The sequence below is a fragment of the Lathamus discolor genome, unplaced genomic scaffold (assembly GCF_037157495.1).
Source record: "Lathamus discolor isolate bLatDis1 unplaced genomic scaffold, bLatDis1.hap1 Scaffold_99, whole genome shotgun sequence".
Lineage (NCBI taxonomy): Eukaryota > Metazoa > Chordata > Aves > Psittaciformes > Psittacidae > Lathamus > Lathamus discolor.
The window spans coordinates 211978-223111 of record NW_027069430.1 but is presented as its reverse complement, the minus strand read 5'-3'; positions in this window follow the sequence as shown (position 1 = coordinate 223111).

Genomic DNA, 11134 nt, shown 5'->3' with positions numbered 1-11134 from the left:
TCGATATCCTCATTGCTCCTTGAGCTCAAGCTGCTCGGCGCGTTCCTCTGGCACTGTTCTTTGGATCTTGAGCGCTTGAGTCGGTCACCTAAGTGCCGGCTGAAAATTTCCTTTCCAGATTTGCAAGCATAAAGCACAGCAGGGCTTGTAACTGGGAGTCCTCAATTGGACGTGCCTGGAAGGGGAATGGTTAGCGGTACTGAAGGTAGCGACTGAGAGTTAAACGGCAGGATGCGAAGGTGCCCTTTGTGGGGCGTAAGTCTGGGGTGTTGTGTCGGGGACAATAGGAAGTAATGGTCCGTGGTGAAACACACCAAGATGGGCAAGTACTGTTAGTTCTCTTTGGCTCCCTCTTGTGGTGTACTGCTTGGGCTTTTCCCGAAAAGTCCGGCTTTGGTGCCTACCCGGGAAGTTGTGCTTTAGAACTGCCTGGAAAAGTCGTGACCCTTGCAGACCTTCCTAGACATTGTCGGCCACTTCTTGCGACGTGGGCTGGCCCCCTGCGTGGCAAAGAGCGTGCCTGCTTACGAGTATGGAAGCCCGAGCCTCATGCCGTGTGAGGGAGGCGGAAGCTCATCCCACCCAGGCGACCGTTGCCTGCGCGGGGACGCCCGCTAAGGTTGAGCCTGCCACCTCGCGCGGCCGTGATGATTGTCGGAGCTGGTTTGCTGATGGTCTTGGCAGGGTCCTTGGGGTTGGTAAGATAGGCAGCCATGAGAAGTATCCTTGACTATCTCTGCAGTTTCCCATGTTAATGAAGTAGTTGGGAGTTCTCTGGTTTTCTCTGTAGCTGGAGTTCTTGAGCTCTGGAAGGGAGGTGGTGGGTTTTTATAAGCACAGTGTAGCTGTGTAGTCCTGATGATCTGTGTGAATGGACAGAAGAGCTCTGGGAATAAGCTGGTAATGAATGAGTCGGGGGCAGAGAGTCTGCTCGGGAGTGGGTGTGATAGTATATGTGGAGTTAGTGTGTGAGCCGGAGGGCGTGAGGGTCTGTGTCAGTGTGTGACTGCATGTCAACCTGGGTGTCGGTGCGAGTGTGGCCTGAGGCTTAGAGGCAGGCTAAGCTTTTGCTTGGCGTTGCGGTGACTAATGCCAGGTTGTTCTTGCAGATGGCGAGATGGATAGCCACGTGTGAGAGGCTGCTGTGGGAGGCTTGAGCGGAGCTGAAGGTACCAGGGGGGTGAACTTGGTGTGTCAGAAGGAAGAAGTCCCAGCTTACTCTCCTGGCTGGCTTATGCTTTGCTGTTTATTTTCAATTAGGAGGTGCAGAACAAGGAGCTAAGCGAGACCTCCGAGCCGGAGCTGCCTCGGGCCAGGTGAGCTATGTTTAGCGGACTGAAGCAGCAGCTGATGGAATGTCTTGCAATGTTCATGAAATTGGAAACGTTCCTTGTTTTTGTGTTCTGTGGCCGGTGCACGGGCTTGAAGAAGAGAGCCGCAGGCCTGCGAAGGCCAGTGGATGAGCAGTAAAGTGACGGGAGAGGGCGGTGGGACTTTGGCAGGCATGGTTGCCGCTTTGAACCGTCTCTGTGTGTTTCCAATGAGTTGTTTTTCAGGTGGTGCAGCCAGCTCGGGAGAGGTGAAGACGCCAATGGAGGAGGGCCGTGAGAAGGTAAGTGGGTTGTGTGTGGGGGTGACTGCTCAGAGTTGAGAATATCATGGCAAAGGGGTGCAGTATTTGTGTTTGGTATTGCAGGTCCTGCGTTTTACATCTGGAGTCAGATGAGTGTGCGCGGTGAGGCAGGGAGGTAATAATAGGGGTTGTGGGTTGGTCGCTTTTCGCAAGCACGGTGGTAATTTGTCTCCCTTGTATTCCTAGGTTCTGGAGGGCAGGAGAAAGCCCGGCATCGGACTCGGCAACCACTGTGGAGCGTGCGAGCACCGTGTCGAGGAGCATCGGAGGGGGCAGAGGTTTGTTACGGAACTCGCTGGCGTTGCTGGCTGGGGTGGGGGTAGTGACAGCCAGCACAGCGTGCTCCCGTTTGTTTGTTGTTGCAGATGATGGAAAGCCACTTGGCAAGTGTGGCAAGATCCTGGGACTTTGATGTGGGAGTTGGGAACATGGAGGCTGTCTTGAGAGCCACGGCACTACGGAAGCTAAGTAGAGGGACTCCTGTTTGGGATAACAAGGTTGAGGTACCCTGTCATGAGAGCAGGAAGGTGTTTGAAATGTGGCATGGGGCCGAGGGAAAGGCAGTGGGTTAATCAGCCTTAAGAGAGAACTGTGGGCAGGGCAGCTCCAGCTTGACTGTTCTATAGTGTGAGAGGTCTGTGTTCTGTCCGGGCACCTCTTCAGGTCTCGATATCCTCATTGCTCCTTGAGCTCAAGCTGCTCGGCGCGTTCCTCTGGCACTGTTCTTTGGATCTTGAGCGCTTGAGTCGGTCACCTAAGTGCCGGCTGAAAATTTCCTTTCCAGATTTGCAAGCATAAAGCACAGCAGGGCTTGTAACTGGGAGTCCTCAATTGGACGTGCCTGGAAGGGGAATGGTTAGCGGTACTGAAGGTAGCGACTGAGAGTTAAACGGCAGGATGCGAAGGTGCCCTTTGTGGGGCGTAAGTCTGGGGTGTTGTGTCGGGGACAATAGGAAGTAATGGTCCGTGGTGAAACACACCAAGATGGGCAAGTACTGTTAGTTCTCTTTGGCTCCCTCTTGTGGTGTACTGCTTGGGCTTTTCCCGAAAAGTCCGGCTTTGGTGCCTACCCGGGAAGTTGTGCTTTAGAACTGCCTGGAAAAGTCGTGACCCTTGCAGACCTTCCTAGACATTGTCGGCCACTTCTTGCGACGTGGGCTGGCCCCCTGCGTGGCAAAGAGCGTGCCTGCTTACGAGTATGGAAGCCCGAGCCTCATGCCGTGTGAGGGAGGCGGAAGCTCATCCCACCCAGGCGACCGTTGCCTGCGCGGGGACGCCCGCTAAGGTTGAGCCTGCCACCTCGCGCGGCCGTGATGATTGTCGGAGCTGGTTTGCTGATGGTCTTGGCAGGGTCCTTGGGGTTGGTAAGATAGGCAGCCATGAGAAGTATCCTTGACTATCTCTGCAGTTTCCCATGTTAATGAAGTAGTTGGGAGTTCTCTGGTTTTCTCTGTAGCTGGAGTTCTTGAGCTCTGGAAGGGAGGTGGTGGGTTTTTATAAGCACAGTGTAGCTGTGTAGTCCTGATGATCTGTGTGAATGGACAGAAGAGCTCTGGGAATAAGCTGGTAATGAATGAGTCGGGGGCAGAGAGTCTGCTCGGGAGTGGGTGTGATAGTATATGTGGAGTTAGTGTGTGAGCCGGAGGGCGTGAGGGTCTGTGTCAGTGTGTGACTGCATGTCAACCTGGGTGTCGGTGCGAGTGTGGCCTGAGGCTTAGAGGCAGGCTAAGCTTTTGCTTGGCGTTGCGGTGACTAATGCCAGGTTGTTCTTGCAGATGGCGAGATGGATAGCCACGTGTGAGAGGCTGCTGTGGGAGGCTTGAGCGGAGCTGAAGGTACCAGGGGGGTGAACTTGGTGTGTCAGAAGGAAGAAGTCCCAGCTTACTCTCCTGGCTGGCTTATGCTTTGCTGTTTATTTTCAATTAGGAGGTGCAGAACAAGGAGCTAAGCGAGACCTCCGAGCCGGAGCTGCCTCGGGCCAGGTGAGCTATGTTTAGCGGACTGAAGCAGCAGCTGATGGAATGTCTTGCAATGTTCATGAAATTGGAAACGTTCCTTGTTTTTGTGTTCTGTGGCCGGTGCACGGGCTTGAAGAAGAGAGCCGCAGGCCTGCGAAGGCCAGTGGATGAGCAGTAAAGTGACGGGAGAGGGCGGTGGGACTTTGGGAGGCATGGTTGCCGCTTTGAACCGTCTCTGTGTGTTTCCAATGAGTTGTTTTTCAGGTGGTGCAGCCAGCTCGGGAGAGGTGAAGACGCCAATGGAGGAGGGCCGTGAGAAGGTAAGTGGGTTGTGTGTGGGGGTGACTGCTCAGAGTTGAGAATATCATGGCAAAGGGGTGCAGTATTTGTGTTTGGTATTGCAGGTCCTGCGTTTTACATCTGGAGTCAGATGAGTGTGCGCGGTGAGGCAGGGAGGTAATAATAGGGGTTGTGGGTTGGTCGCTTTTCGCAAGCACGGTGGTAATTTGTCTCCCTTGTATTCCTAGGTTCTGGAGGGCAGGAGAAAGCCCGGCATCGGACTCGGCAACCACTGTGGAGCGTGCGAGCACCGTGTCGAGGAGCATCGGAGGGGGCAGAGGTTTGTTACGGAACTCGCTGGCGTTGCTGGCTGGGGTGGGGGTAGTGACAGCCAGCACAGCGTGCTCCCGTTTGTTTGTTGTTGCAGATGATGGAAAGCCACTTGGCAAGTGTGGCAAGATCCTGGGACTTTGATGTGGGAGTTGGGAACATGGAGGCTGTCTTGAGAGCCACGGCACTACGGAAGCTAAGTAGAGGGACTCCTGTTTGGGATAACAAGGTTGAGGTACCCTGTCATGAGAGCAGGAAGGTGTTTGAAATGTGGCATGGGGCCGAGGGAAAGGCAGTGGGTTAATCAGCCTTAAGAGAGAACTGTGGGCAGGGCAGCTCCAGCTTGACTGTTCTATAGTGTGAGAGGTCTGTGTTCTGTCCGGGCACCTCTTCAGGTCTCGATATCCTCATTGCTCCTTGAGCTCAAGCTGCTCGGCGCGTTCCTCTGGCACTGTTCTTTGGATCTTGAGCGCTTGAGTCGGTCACCTAAGTGCCGGCTGAAAATTTCCTTTCCAGATTTGCAAGCATAAAGCACAGCAGGGCTTGTAACTGGGAGTCCTCAATTGGACGTGCCTGGAAGGGGAATGGTTAGCGGTACTGAAGGTAGCGACTGAGAGTTAAACGGCAGGATGCGAAGGTGCCCTTTGTGGGGCGTAAGTCTGGGGTGTTGTGTCGGGGACAATAGGAAGTAATGGTCCGTGGTGAAACACACCAAGATGGGCAAGTACTGTTAGTTCTCTTTGGCTCCCTCTTGTGGTGTACTGCTTGGGCTTTTCCCGAAAAGTCCGGCTTTGGTGCCTACCCGGGAAGTTGTGCTTTAGAACTGCCTGGAAAAGTCGTGACCCTTGCAGACCTTCCTAGACATTGTCGGCCACTTCTTGCGACGTGGGCTGGCCCCCTGCGTGGCAAAGAGCGTGCCTGCTTGCGAGTATGGAAGCCCGAGCCTCATGCCGTGTGAGGGAGGCGGAAGCTCATCCCACCCAGGCGACCGTTGCCTGCGCGGGGACGCCCGCTAAGGTTGAGCCTGCCACCTCGCGCGGCCGTGATGATTGTCGGAGCTGGTTTGCTGATGGTCTTGGCAGGGTCCTTGGGGTTGGTAAGATAGGCAGCCATGAGAAGTATCCTTGACTATCTCTGCAGTTTCCCATGTTAATGAAGTAGTTGGGAGTTCTCTGGTTTTCTCTGTAGCTGGAGTTCTTGAGCTCTGGAAGGGAGGTGGTGGGTTTTTATAAGCACAGTGTAGCTGTGTAGTCCTGATGATCTGTGTGAATGGACAGAAGAGCTCTGGGAATAAGCTGGTAATGAATGAGTCGGGGGCAGAGAGTCTGCTCGGGAGTGGGTGTGATAGTATATGTGGAGTTAGTGTGTGAGCCGGAGGGCGTGAGGGTCTGTGTCAGTGTGTGACTGCATGTCAACCTGGGTGTCGGTGCGAGTGTGGCCTGAGGCTTAGAGGCAGGCTAAGCTTTTGCTTGGCGTTGCGGTGACTAATGCCAGGTTGTTCTTGCAGATGGCGAGATGGATAGCCACGTGTGAGAGGCTGCTGTGGGAGGCTTGAGCGGAGCTGAAGGTACCAGGGGGGTGAACTTGGTGTGTCAGAAGGAAGAAGTCCCAGCTTACTCTCCTGGCTGGCTTATGCTTTGCTGTTTATTTTCAATTAGGAGGTGCAGAACAAGGAGCTAAGCGAGACCTCCGAGCCGGAGCTGCCTCGGGCCAGGTGAGCTATGTTTAGCGGACTGAAGCAGCAGCTGATGGAATGTCTTGCAATGTTCATGAAATTGGAAACGTTCCTTGTTTTTGTGTTCTGTGGCCGGTGCACGGGCTTGAAGAAGAGAGCCGCAGGCCTGCGAAGGCCAGTGGATGAGCAGTAAAGTGACGGGAGAGGGCGGTGGGACTTTGGGAGGCATGGTTGCCGCTTTGAACCGTCTCTGTGTGTTTCCAATGAGTTGTTTTTCAGGTGGTGCAGCCAGCTCGGGAGAGGTGAAGACGCCAATGGAGGAGGGCCGTGAGAAGGTAAGTGGGTTGTGTGTGGGGGTGACTGCTCAGAGTTGAGAATATCATGGCAAAGGGGTGCAGTATTTGTGTTTGGTATTGCAGGTCCTGCGTTTTACATCTGGAGTCAGATGAGTGTGCGCGGTGAGGCAGGGAGGTAATAATAGGGGTTGTGGGTTGGTCGCTTTTCGCAAGCACGGTGGTAATTTGTCTCCCTTGTATTCCTATGTTCTGGAGGGCAGGAGAAAGCCCGGCATCGGACTCGGCAACCACTGTGGAGCGTGCGAGCACCGTGTCGAGGAGCATCGGAGGGGGCAGAGGTTTGTTACGGAACTCGCTGGCGTTGCTGGCTGGGGTGGGGGTAGTGACAGCCAGCACAGCGTGCTCCCGTTTGTTTGTTGTTGCAGATGATGGAAAGCCACTTGGCAAGTGTGGCAAGATCCTGGGACTTTGATGTGGGAGTTGGGAACATGGAGGCTGTCTTGAGAGCCACGGCACTACGGAAGCTAAGTAGAGGGACTCCTGTTTGGGATAACAAGGTTGAGGTACCCTGTCATGAGAGCAGGAAGGTGTTTGAAATGTGGCATGGGGCCGAGGGAAAGGCAGTGGGTTAATCAGCCTTAAGAGAGAACTGTGGGCAGGGCAGCTCCAGCTTGACTGTTCTATAGTGTGAGAGGTCTGTGTTCTGTCCGGGCACCTCTTCAGGTCTCGATATCCTCATTGCTCCTTGAGCTCAAGCTGCTCGGCGCGTTCCTCTGGCACTGTTCTTTGGATCTTGAGCGCTTGAGTCGGTCACCTAAGTGCCGGCTGAAAATTTCCTTTCCAGATTTGCAAGCATAAAGCACAGCAGGGCTTGTAACTGGGAGTCCTCAATTGGACGTGCCTGGAAGGGGAATGGTTAGCGGTACTGAAGGTAGCGACTGAGAGTTAAACGGCAGGATGCGAAGGTGCCCTTTGTGGGGCGTAAGTCTGGGGTGTTGTGTCGGGGACAATAGGAAGTAATGGTCCGTGGTGAAACACACCAAGATGGGCAAGTACTGTTAGTTCTCTTTGGCTCCCTCTTGTGGTGTACTGCTTGGGCTTTTCCCGAAAAGTCCGGCTTTGGTGCCTACCCGGGAAGTTGTGCTTTAGAACTGCCTGGAAAAGTCGTGACCCTTGCAGACCTTCCTAGACATTGTCGGCCACTTCTTGCGACGTGGGCTGGCCCCCTGCGTGGCAAAGAGCGTGCCTGCTTGCGAGTATGGAAGCCCGAGCCTCATGCCGTGTGAGGGAGGCGGAAGCTCATCCCACCCAGGCGACCGTTGCCTGCGCGGGGACGCCCGCTAAGGTTGAGCCTGCCACCTCGCGCGGCCGTGATGATTGTCGGAGCTGGTTTGCTGATGGTCTTGGCAGGGTCCTTGGGGTTGGTAAGATAGGCAGCCATGAGAAGTATCCTTGACTATCTCTGCAGTTTCCCATGTTAATGAAGTAGTTGGGAGTTCTCTGGTTTTCTCTGTAGCTGGAGTTCTTGAGCTCTGGAAGGGAGGTGGTGGGTTTTTATAAGCACAGTGTAGCTGTGTAGTCCTGATGATCTGTGTGAATGGACAGAAGAGCTCTGGGAATAAGCTGGTAATGAATGAGTCGGGGGCAGAGAGTCTGCTCGGGAGTGGGTGTGATAGTATATGTGGAGTTAGTGTGTGAGCCGGAGGGCGTGAGGGTCTGTGTCAGTGTGTGACTGCATGTCAACCTGGGTGTCGGTGCGAGTGTGGCCTGAGGCTTAGAGGCAGGCTAAGCTTTTGCTTGGCGTTGCGGTGACTAATGCCAGGTTGTTCTTGCAGATGGCGAGATGGATAGCCACGTGTGAGAGGCTGCTGTGGGAGGCTTGAGCGGAGCTGAAGGTACCAGGGGGGTGAACTTGGTGTGTCAGAAGGAAGAAGTCCCAGCTTACTCTCCTGGCTGGCTTATGCTTTGCTGTTTATTTTCAATTAGGAGGTGCAGAACAAGGAGCTAAGCGAGACCTCCGAGCCGGAGCTGCCTCGGGCCAGGTGAGCTATGTTTAGCGGACTGAAGCAGCAGCTGATGGAATGTCTTGCAATGTTCATGAAATTGGAAACGTTCCTTGTTTTTGTGTTCTGTGGCCGGTGCACGGGCTTGAAGAAGAGAGCCGCAGGCCTGCGAAGGCCAGTGGATGAGCAGTAAAGTGACGGGAGAGGGCGGTGGGACTTTGGCAGGCATGGTTGCCGCTTTGAACCTTCTCTGTGTGTTTCCAATGAGTTGTTTTTCAGGTGGTGCAGCCAGCTCGGGAGAGGTGAAGACGCCAATGGAGGAGGGCCGTGAGAAGGTAAGTGGGTTGTGTGTGTGGGTGACTGCTCAGAGTTGAGAATATCATGGCAAAGGGGTGCAGTATTTGTGTTTGGTATTGCAGGTCCTGCGTTTTACATCTGGAGTCAGATGAGTGTGCGCGGTGAGGCAGGGAGGTAATAATAGGGGTTGTGGGTTGGTCGCTTTTCGCAAGCACGGTGGTAATTTGTCTCCCTTGTACTCCTAGGTTCTGGAGGGCAGGAGAAAGCCCGGCATCGGACTCGGCAACCACTGTGGAGCGTGCGAGCACCGTGTCGAGGAGCATCGGAGGGGGCAGAGGTTTGTTACGGAACTCGCTGGCGTTGCTGGCTGGGGTGGGGGTAGTGACAGCCAGCACAGCGTGCTCCCGTTTGTTTGTTGTTGCAGATGATGGAAAGCCACTTGGCAAGTGTGGCAAGATCCTGGGACTTTGATGTGGGAGTTGGGAACATGGAGGCTGTCTTGAGAGCCACGGCACTACGGAAGCTAAGTAGAGGGACTCCTGTTTGGGATAACAAGGTTGAGGTACCCTGTCATGAGAGCAGGAAGGTGTTTGAAATGTGGCATGGGGCCGAGGGAAAGGCAGTGGGTTAATCAGCCTTAAGAGAGAACTGTGGGCAGGGCAGCTCCAGCTTGACTGTTCTATAGTGTGAGAGGTCTGTGTTCTGTCCGGGCACCTCTTCAGGTCTCGATATCCTCATTGCTCCTTGAGCTCAAGCTGCTCGGCGCGTTCCTCTGGCACTGTTCTTTGGATCTTGAGCGCTTGAGTCGGTCACCTAAGTGCCGGCTGAAAATTTCCTTTCCAGATTTGCAAGCATAAAGCACAGCAGGGCTTGTAACTGGGAGTCCTCAATTGGACGTGCCTGGAAGGGGAATGGTTAGCGGTACTGAAGGTAGCGACTGAGAGTTAAACGGCAGGATGCGAAGGTGCCCTTTGTGGGGCGTAAGTCTGGGGTGTTGTGTCGGGGACAATAGGAAGTAATGGTCCGTGGTGAAACACACCAAGATGGGCAAGTACTGTTAGTTCTCTTTGGCTCCCTCTTGTGGTGTACTGCTTGGGCTTTTCCCGAAAAGTCCGGCTTTGGTGCCTACCCGGGAAGTTGTGCTTTAGAACTGCCTGGAAAAGTCATGACCCTTGCAGACCTTCCTAGACATTGTCGGCCACTTCTTGCGACGTGGGCTGGCCCCCTGCGTGGCAAAGAGCGTGCCTGCTTACGAGTATGGAAGCCCGAGCCTCATGCCGTGTGAGGGAGGCGGAAGCTCATCCCACCCAGGCGACCGTTGCCTGCGCGGGGACGCCCGCTAAGGTTGAGCCTGCCACCTCGCGCGGCCGTGATGATTGTCGGAGCTGGTTTGCTGATGGTCTTGGCAGGGTCCTTGGGGTTGGTAAGATAGGCAGCCATGAGAAGTATCCTTGACTATCTCTGCAGTTTCCCATGTTAATGAAGTAGTTGGGAGTTCTCTGGTTTTCTCTGTAGCTGGAGTTCTTGAGCTCTGGAAGGGAGGTGGTGGGTTTTTATAAGCACAGTGTAGCTGTGTAGTCCTGATGATCTGTGTGAATGGACAGAAGAGCTCTGGGAATAAGCTGGTAATGAATGAGTCGGGGGCAGAGAGTCTGCTCGGGAGTGGGTGTGATAGTATATGTGGAGTTAGTGTGTGAGCCGGAGGGCGTGAGGGTCTGTGTCAGTGTGTGACTGCATGTCAACCTGGGTGTCGGTGCGAGTGTGGCCTGAGGCTTAGAGGCAGGCTAAGCTTTTGCTTGGCGTTGCGGTGACTAATGCCAGGTTGTTCTTGCAGATGGCGAGATGGATAGCCACGTGTGAGAGGCTGCTGTGGGAGGCTTGAGCGGAGCTGAAGGTACCAGGGGGGTGAACTTGGTGTGTCAGAAGGAAGAAGTCCCAGCTTACTCTCCTGGCTGGCTTATGCTTTGCTGTTTATTTTCAATTAGGAGGTGCAGAACAAGGAGCTAAGCGAGACCTCCGAGCCGGAGCTGCCTCGGGCCAGGTGAGCTATGTTTAGCGGACTGAAGCAGCAGCTGATGGAATGTCTTGCAATGTTCATGAAATTGGAAACGTTCCTTGTTTTTGTGTTCTGTGGCCGGTGCACGGGCTTGAAGAAGAGAGCCGCAGGCCTGCGAAGGCCAGTGGATGAGCAGTAAAGTGACGGGAGAGGGCGGTGGGACTTTGGCAGGCATGGTTGCCGCTTTGAACCTTCTCTGTGTGTTTCCAATGAGTTGTTTTTCAGGTGGTGCAGCCAGCTCGGGAGAGGTGAAGACGCCAATGGAGGAGGGCCGTGAGAAGGTAAGTGGGTTGTGTGTGTGGGTGACTGCTCAGAGTTGAGAATATCATGGCAAAGGGGTGCAGTATTTGTGTTTGGTATTGCAGGTCCTGCGTTTTACATCTGGAGTCAGATGAGTGTGCGCGGTGAGGCAGGGAGGTAATAATAGGGGTTGTGGGTTGGTCGCTTTTCGCAAGCACGGTGGTAATTTGTCTCCCTTGTACTCCTAGGTTCTGGAGGGCAGGAGAAAGCCCGGCATCGGACTCGGCAACCACTGTGGAGCGTGCGAGCACCGTGTCGAGGAGCATCGGAGGGGGCAGAGGTTTGTTACGGAACTCGCTGGCGTTGC